Raw genomic sequence first — 9,186 nt, 5'->3', positions numbered from 1 at the left:
AATTTAACAGCCCTTGCAAACAAGAGCTGAGTCTGTCAGTAACATCTCTGCAGAGGCAAGTCCTTGCTGAGGATGCAGAGCTGAGTCACTTGTGTTTAGTTTGCATCGAGTTAATGGCACGGTGGGTTTTCATGCTGCAGGTGTGGCCCCTGTGACAGCAGCCTGTTCATCCTTCAGGGGGTTTGCACCCACAGGGACAGTGCTGCTCCTGCCAGCACACCACAGCTTGTCCTCATGCCAAAAAGTCTGGGCAGAACTTCTTGAAGGAACATTTTCCTTTTGCTCTCAAACCAAAGATTTAGATGCAATGGTATAATAGAAACAAATCTTTTCCCCTGTTGTCTGTTGGGACAGGAGGAAAATCCTATCACATCCAGATAGCAAGGCACTGATTTCACGTCTGCTCTGGAAATGACTTGCAGGAGCAAGTAAATAAAATTCTCTGCTAGAACAGTGAAGTCCTGCCGCTCTAAATCAGTGTGGTGCCTGAAGGGTTTTGTAGCAGGGTTGCACCTAAGTTGATGCTCAAGAAGTTTATGAGGTCCAACACAGACGTAAGGTTTGCACAGCAGGGTTTAGGCTAACAGCTAAGGGAGCATAAATTAAATGGTCTTTCCAACCCAGAAGGCTGAGGAGAATTGTTGGTATTTGTGCTCTCCTTCCTTGTTTAAAGGATAGCAACATATTTGATGAGATTTTGGAATTGCAGCTAAAAGTCATGGCCAGATTAAGTCACCTAAGTGGTTGTTGTGCATTTCTAATTGTGGAGGTCAATATCAATGTAGCTGCTTCTGGTAATACAAAAAGCTCTTTCAAGACACTTCTTAAGAGAAATGTCTTTTTTCTTTTCACTCTTAACTGCAAAGCACCTCCAGGATGAACAGCAAACAGGTTATCTAAATTGTCCTTTCACAATAACAGAAAACTTCCCCTTTCATCAGCCTGAATTGCACAATTCTCATCTGTATGAAGGAATTTCATTTAGTCTCCACTGTAAAAAAGTGATTTCTATGCAACAGGGTTGATAAAGGGAGGACTCAAATTAACAAGAGTGGTATTTGTTAACACTGCCATTACTCATCACAAACTCTAAACAAACCACACCACCCAGCCCAAAGCTAATATGGCTGTGTGTTAAACATTTCTGAGGGATTACACATCCTTGTGTGAAGATGGAATTAGGATTTAAAGCCAGTATTTCTGCATATACAAGCATTGTGCAAGAACATTTCATCTTCAAAATGGAAACCAAATATCACCTGTACAGGGTAAATGCTGCAATAACATGAATACACTTCTTCCATCAGGTTCACAGGCAGCTTAACCAACTCTGTGCCTGCAGATTATCTGTTCTGGCATCTTTTGGGGCCCTGAACCAGGAAAGTCACACTGAAATACTTTGGGACCATGAAAATTTCTTCAGATCCAAACCAGTCTCCAGGTGACACAAGTGACTGCAGACATCTCCAACAACCCAGCGGAGGCCAGGTTTGCTGTGTTCTCTTTGTCATTGTGGGTTTGTAATTCAGACTCACAGAAAGGATTGAGTTGGAAGGGGCCTTAAAGACCCTCTAGATCCAAACCCCTGCCATGGGCAGGGACACCTTCCACTAGACCAGGTGGCTCAGAGCCCCTGCGAGGTTTGGCAAATACCCAAAGACACCTTTTCCTCTGTTTTGCAAGGTCAGATTTCCATGCTCACTTTCACAGATGGCTCCAGTCTCACACAGAGCATTGCTGAGTGGTCACTCTTATCTCCACAGCCCAGCAGAGATCCTGTTTTGGATGGCTCTCACTGCTCCCAAGGCCCCAGGGATCAGCCACTGCCTCTCCTCCTTCTGCTTTCCCTTCCAGGATCAGAGATTTCCTGCTGCTTCCTCCACGTCTGAGACAACTGGAGGAGATGAGGGGCTGAGGATGTGGCTTCTGACAGAGAGTTGATAACGCTCAGCTAAGTATTTTATTCTCCTGCCACTAAGCTGTCAGGCTGCTGCTGGAATTCCTCCTGCTTGGAAAGGGCTGGTGTGAGCAGCAGGAATTGTTGCTGGCTGGAATTTTCCAAGAGCTGGACAAAAGAAGCATTTTGTGGAAGGCCACCAGCTGCCCTTGGTCAGCAGCACAAGGTATGAGGTCCCCTTTGAAGGCCATCCCTGCTCAAGGACAGCCTGGCCTTTTCCAGTGCCCAGAGCACCTTCCAGGCTTTCGGGCTGGCCTCGTCCCTCACCCTGGAGAAGCAGGTTGCTGTTGGAACTCTCATATCCACAGTTTCTGGCTGGATTGCCGTGTCTTACCACAGACAGCCCTGGACACACTAGTACAGACTCCATCTGCAATAAAAGGGGATTTGGTCCAGCTTTTCCCTTGGACCAGCATGCAGCAAGCCCACCTGGGCCTCATTCAGGTCTTTGTGGGCTGGTAGTCAGCTTCTGCTGGGAATTTAAAGCTTTTGCCCTACTTTCCACAGCAAATAGTGGAGCAAACCCAGCTGCATCACCCCCCGAATTTCACTCTAAAAACCACAATTTTTATTTTCCTCTATTCAAGCCTTGAAGAAAACAAACTTTTCTTGAGTGAGCTGGAGGCACAGTGTCCTCCAAGATCATTCTTGAATAGGACAATATTGCAGGGGAAGATTGGCAAACCCAGAGTTTACTGGTGCTTAGGAAGCTTTGCAAAAGCTTCCCACATGCGGTGCTCTTGCACCCTCCTGAGCTCCTGGAGCCCTCACTCAGCTCAGGCACAGTTTGGACAGAAATGGATGGTTCCGTCTGTCACATGTGGGGACAGGAGGAGGGAAGACTTTGCAAACACTGCCACGAGGGCAGGGCTGTTTTCATTGATGGTGCCAAGGTAGTACATCATCTTTGATTAAATGTGAGGTGCTGAAGGGCAAAAATTCTCAGTGATGAGGAGAGTGTGTCTCCACTCACACAGCAAGGTAAGTGAAGGGGAAAGAGCAATCTGTATTTTATGGGAGGTATTCAGTTTTTAACAAAACCTTTTTGCAGAAGACGTGCCTAGGCAGGGGTGATTCAGAGCATTTTATCAGCCTCACAGAGCATCCCCACATCTGCTTTGCCACATTTTCTCTCTTTTTTTCATTGTGAATGATTTCTCCTGTCAGGGTTGCTCCTGCTTGGAGTTCTACTCTCAGTGGAGTCCCGGAGTTTTCTCAGCTGCCTCTGCAGCGAGTTCTGAGCCAACGTGGGGCTCTGCTGCCAGCCCAAATCTGCCCTTCTCCTGCCCAGCCTGAGTGCAGGTGGGGCATGTGCTGGGCATGGCTGGAGATTTGCATGGTCAAACTCCTCCAGCATTTACATCTGCTCATGGCTTTGGGTAGTACAAATGTCAGAACACCCATCACAGCTAACAAATGGCATTTCTTGCAGATTGCTACAGCCACGCTGCTGATCCACAAATACACGAGAATCAATTTCAGTTGGAAAATGTCATTTATTACAAAGTGCTACACCCACGCTGACAATACAGAACTATACAAATCTCAATTTAGGTTAAAAACTGGAATTTATTAGATTATTACAACCTGTGTATGTAATAATATACAAATACCATCCTCAGTTAATTTCTTGCCAACCTCTACAAAAACTCACTATACAAAAAGATCAATTAGGCGTTTAACAACTTAATTTATTACATATTACTGCAAGGATTAAGCCCATCTAGGAATACAAAAATACATCCATAGATATGAAAATAGAATTACATACATAAACAGATAAATATACCTATACAAATAGACTTAGATACCTATACAAATACCAATATTCCTATTTTAAAAGCCATATAACAAAAATCATATCAAAGGAGATACCTACACCACTGTACCCATAAGAAATAGAAATTAACACAGATATAACAATATCCATGTATACAGAGATAAATTGATACACATATATGTAATTTCAAACATATATGTATATATACAAATAGCATGCATTCATAACAAAATAAATATACATAAATACAAGAATATACACATGGAAATAAATCCATACAAATAGAAACCCACTAACAGAAATACAGATGTAATAATCCCTGTCTATGTTCAAGTCCATGTATCTCTAAAGAACACTCAAAGCAGAGGGATCCCAGCTGCCCCATCTTCAAAGCCTCTCGCTTGGTCTCCTCCTCCCGTGCAGAGCAGCTCTCCTGGACAGGGACAGGGACAGCAGATGGGACATCTGGCAAGCAAAGGGAACACTGAGTGAGTATGGGGATGTTTCCCTTGGCAGCAGCTGCACTTCCATCAGGGAAGAGGAAATGTCAGAGCCTCCCCAGGGGGTCAGAAAGAGAAAGCAGCCGGGCGGGCCGGGCTGTGGTGAGCGCAGCCGAGGCGAGACTGTCCCGCAGCCCGGCAGAGCCAGCACAGCTCCTGGGCCCTGCCAGCACAGCTGCCTTGCCCAAGGACAGCCCCTGTGCCAGCCGGGGCAGCTGCGCTGAGCAGCCCCAGCACGGGCAGGGCCCACTCCTGGCCCGCCGGGCAGTGCCCACGGCCACAGCCCACGGCAGCCTCAGCCCCACCTGCCTCCCCGGGCCTGTGGCCTCAGCCGGGCTCTCTCCAGGCTGGCAGCAGCAGGTCCCCGTTCACTTCTCTCGCTGCTGGCCTTCAGCTCCTCCCTGCTGTTTCTGTCAGTCTCCAGCTGTCCTCAAGTTCTTCATGGCAGCTGTGGCAAAAGTGGAGGCTCTGGAATTGCTTCCAAGGCCTGGCAGAGCTGCAGTCCCGGAGCCCTCTGTGCTCCCTGCTGGCCCCCTCCATCCCCTCAGCCCCGCCATGCTCTCAGTGAAGCCCCAGCCGCCTTCAGTTTCTTCAGCCCCTCACAGTCCTCTCACGCCCCTCAGTCCCTTCTGAGCCATCCCGTCCCCTGAGACCCACCACCCTGCCAGCCTGTGCCACTTCCCTGTCACCTCAGTGCCACCAAGGCCCTCGGCTGCCCCACAGCCCTCAGCCCCAGCAGCAGCTCAGGGTCACCGTCCCTTCAGTGCCACGGCCCCCTCAGCCCCCTCAGTCTCACCGTCCTTCAGCAGCTCCTCAGGGACAGTGCCTGGGGCCAGCGGCAGCTCCCACCGCTCCAGGGACAGCCGGGGCTGGAAGTGCTGCTCTGCCCGGCCCGGCCGCCAGCTCGGACCCAGCACAGGGACAGGGGGCACAGGGGGCACCGGGGGAAAAGCAAGAGGTGAAAAAGGCAGCTGAGGGGGGAAAGAGGTACAAATGCAGCCTAGGCCTACACAAACAGCAATCCTTCCATCAATCTCTCCATCTAAACATTCCTCTTACTATATAACTATACACATTCATAAATGTAACTTCATATATATATATAAATATATTACTCTACACATAGAAAAATCTAACTCTGAAAATCTACAAACGTAAATATATTATAAAATATAATTATATTATATCTATACCTATATACATATCCACATTTAACTACACAGATCTATCAATATATGTCTATATAAATAGAACACTATCATCTATAAATGGAACTATAACCACTAATAAATAACCATAGAAATGTATAAACATATCTACAAGCAGAGGAGTTCTACCTGCCTGATGGTCACAGGCTCTCCCCTGTCTCTTCCAGCCCTCCTGGAGATGTTGGTCAGATGGCATCTGGGAAGCAAAGGGAACGCTCAGTCAATATTGGCCCTTGTGCACCTTTCCCTTGGGCAGTAATTGTCCTTCTACCAGGGGCTGTCAAAGATGACCTGAAATGCAGACTCTCACTTGGCACTTTGAAGCAATGTGCCCTTAAAAGAACAGGGACCATTCCAAGGGTTCAAAAGTGTGCTTCAAAGCATTGAATTATCTCGATAAACTCCCAGCCCCCACAGTGCAAAGGGCACCCAGGAGAGCTTGAAACACAGACAGTCCCAGCTGCCACAAGGAAGCCCAGCCTTGTTCTTTCTCTGAGCTGACAGAGAGACCTCAGTCCTCACTGAAATGGCTGAAGCTGAAGGTGCTGCGAGCTGAGTCCTGAACCAGCTCCATTACCTGCCATCTACAAACTGCCCTCTGCAGTGAGCAGCAGCTGCTCCAACTCGACCATCAGCTCTGGCAGCAAGGGCTGGGAGGGACAGAGCTCCCTACGAGGCCTGCAGGCTGCACCAGCTGGGCTAAGGAATGGATCCACAGTGCTCCTTCTCTCCTCTTAGGCCTTCCTAATCAGGGGTCATTCAAGCTTTTCCTTCTGATACTGGAGTTACCGTGATTTTTCAATTGGTTGGCCTCTGATGTTGTGCTCCTTGTTTTTCTTGTGGGCCAGGACCAATACCAGCAGACTGGTACTACATTTAGTCAGTGATTTGGACTTCTACCCTGAATTTTTGCTCTTTTTTTTCCCCTGCTCCTTCAAGTGTCGCTCAGCCTAGCCTTCCCTGGCACCCTGCAGCAAATTTATCCACCAACTTCAGCACAAAATTGGGACACACGGCTTGGTGACACAACTCACACAAGGTCAGGTTTATTCCCTGCTCTCTGCCCCAGCAGAGGACTCCGTGTCAGAGCCTCTGGAGAAGCGTGGAGGGCAGGGCTCAGGGAGGTTGTGCCAGCGCAGGATTTGAACTCAAGGCACCAGGAAGCACCAACCCTGCTCAGAGCAGCCATCTCACAGCTCTCTAAAACAGTGTGGGCTCTGTCCTTACCAGGCTCCTCGGGCTCCTGGGAACTGTTCCTGCAGCTCTCGGTGCCAGATGAAGCTTCCTCTGCTGCAGCTCTGTTCACAGGCTCCCCTCCTGAAGAATCAGGGGCAACACCAACATTGCCCTGAACAGAAAAACAGAAAGAAAGGAACCCAAAGATCACTCACTATTTTGCTGGAATCATATCAGGGATACAGTAACTGTCCTTCTCCACTCCTAAAGGACATGGAGCACAGAGGAGGGAACACTGCCCACACAGTTCACATGACAAGCCTTTTAAACTCAGGATTCAGGGGGTCAAGGTGATGCCTGGAGGACACACATGGGGCAGTAGTAGAAGGCTCCAGGAAGCAGCAGCTGCAGCCCAGCCCTTGCTTTGCCTTGGCCTTCCCACCCAAAAGAGGCACAGCCCACATCTACTGCAGCTGCAACAGAGGCACCTCTGGCATGCCCCTCCCTGCACAGGACACTTGGCCTTCAGTGCCACTTCTCCCAACACTCTTCTCCTCTTTCCCAGCAAGTAAAACCTCTTCTTCATTTCTTTTTCATCCCCTCTTTTAGAAATCCAAGAAGAATTCAATACCAAGAATAATTCAATAGCTAAATAATAATGAAGTAATTTCAATTAAAGAAGCCTTTGCTTCTCAACCGTGTAACAACGTTCAAAAGCTCTCAGTCCAGCCCTTTTATCCCCATCCAATGGAATTACCTGCACAGAGGGAGATCTTTCAGACAGGGACCTCCTGATCTCCCGAATCATTTTCTCTACAGCAAGGCCTAGATCTGCTGGTGGCCATTCCTCCTCCCCAGGTGCGTTCTGTGCTGAGCTGGAGGCCGTCCATGCTGCACAGGCTGCACTGCCGGGTGGAGTGCTGGGCCCTAAAGTGCCCAGGGTGGCTGCAAGAATACAAACACATTGGTCAGGCTCCACAACGTGGCTGTGGGACACAGAGCTCTAGTGCTGCTGTGGACCAAACATCACGGGAAGCACGCAGCAAAACCAAGCAGAGAATCTTTTGGCCTCCTAGGTGCCCCTTCCTAGTAGGCTTGACAACTTCTGGCCGAGAATGGCAGAGCCTTGCGGCAAAATACTTCAAACGGTCACTTTTCAGGACCTTTTGGAAAAACAAGGCTACAACTCTTTTCCTACCTCGTGCGTCGTCAGCTGGGGGCTGCTGCTCCCTGTGGAGCTGCTGGAAGCTGCAGGGCTGGATGGCGAGCCCCTCCCGCTCGGCCGGAGGCAGCTGCTCCCCGCAGAGCTCCTGCGAGCGGCTGCGGGGCCCCTCCCGCCCGAGCGGCAGCGGCGGCTCCCCGTGGAGCCCGAGCAAGTGGCAGGGCGGGATGCCGAGCACCGCCCGCTCGGCGGGCGGCGGCCGCTCCCCGTAGAGCTCCTGGAAGCGGCTCGGCCCCTCCCGCCGGGCCGGCAGCGGCCGCTCCCTGTGCAGCAGGTGGAAGCCGCAGGGCGGGCGCCGGGCGAGCAGCGGCCGCTCCCCGGGGTGCTGCTGGAGGCGGCCGGGCCGGGGGCTGCGCAGCTCCCGCCCGTCCGGCAGCGTCCGCTCCCTGTGCAGCAGGAGGAAGCCGCTGGGCGGGCGCCCGGCCGGCAGCGGCGGCCGCTCCCTGGGCAGCGGCGTGAAGCGACCGCGCCCGTGCCGCCCGACCGGCAGCGGCCGCGCCCCGGGGAGCTGCTGGGAGCCGCGGGGCGGGCGCCTGCGGCCATCCCGGCCCGCCGCCGGCCGCTGCCTGTTGGCCGCGCTCCGGCGCTTGATGCGGAGCAGGAGGTCGGGGCGGTCGCGGCGAAAGCAGGGGTTGCTGTAGTGGAGCCAGGCCCCGGCATCACCCGGCGCAGCCGAGCCGAGCCAGCCCGGCACCTTGTGGAAGCCGTAGCGGTAGAGCTGCCGCACGAAGCTGCGGAACTGCGTGGCCCTGAAGGTGTGCGGGACCGGGGCCGGCCCATGGCCACGGCCCCTGTGGGCGCGGCCCGAGCTGAGCAGCTCCCGCTCCAAGAGGGAGCGGTCGATGAGCAGCCCCTGGGCGCGGCTGTCCCAGCGCACGGAGCGGACGCGGGGGCTGTTCACCAGGCACCAGAGCTTGGCGGGGAAGGTGCGGGCGCTGAGCCCGGCGGGCAGCGGCAGCTCCGCCATGGCATCGGTCACCGACTGTGGCCACAACGACCGCAGCGCAACGGCCGCGGCTGCGCCGGCGGCGCGCGGCCCGAGGGGAGCACTGCGCTCGGGCCCGCGGGGACGCGCGCGGCAGAGCCGGGGCTGCGGGCACAGCGCGGGCGGGGCGGCTCCGGGGCTGGCCGGGCTCGGCTCGGCTCGGCTCGGCTCGGCTCGGCTCGGCTCGGCTCGGCTCGGCTCTGCACAGCACGGCACGGCACGGCACAGCACAGCAGGTTATCCCCACTCTGCATCCCGTGCCTGGGTCACCATCGGTGACAGAGAGGAAGGACATTGCTCTGTTTTGGCTGGGAAATGCACGAAAAGGGGTGATTAGAAAACATTCATTTGGTCTCCT

General features: G+C 52.7%; 1 long non-coding RNA gene across 1 annotated transcript; it reads right to left on the bottom strand.

Moving 5' to 3' along the window:
- Positions 1-5,584: 5,584 nt before the first annotated feature.
- On the bottom strand, positions 5,585-7,542 carry LOC132087178 (uncharacterized). Its single transcript, XR_009420480.1, has 3 exons — positions 7,379-7,542; positions 6,673-6,793; positions 5,585-5,641 (listed from the first exon to the last, which is right to left on the bottom strand). It is a non-coding gene; the product is annotated as an uncharacterized LOC132087178 (long non-coding RNA).
- Between the last annotated feature and the right edge of the window lie 1,644 nt (positions 7,543-9,186).

The sequence above is a fragment of the Ammospiza nelsoni genome, unplaced genomic scaffold (assembly GCF_027579445.1).
Source record: "Ammospiza nelsoni isolate bAmmNel1 unplaced genomic scaffold, bAmmNel1.pri scaffold_54, whole genome shotgun sequence".
Lineage (NCBI taxonomy): Eukaryota > Metazoa > Chordata > Aves > Passeriformes > Passerellidae > Ammospiza > Ammospiza nelsoni.
This window is presented reverse-complemented; position numbering and strand designations above follow the sequence as displayed.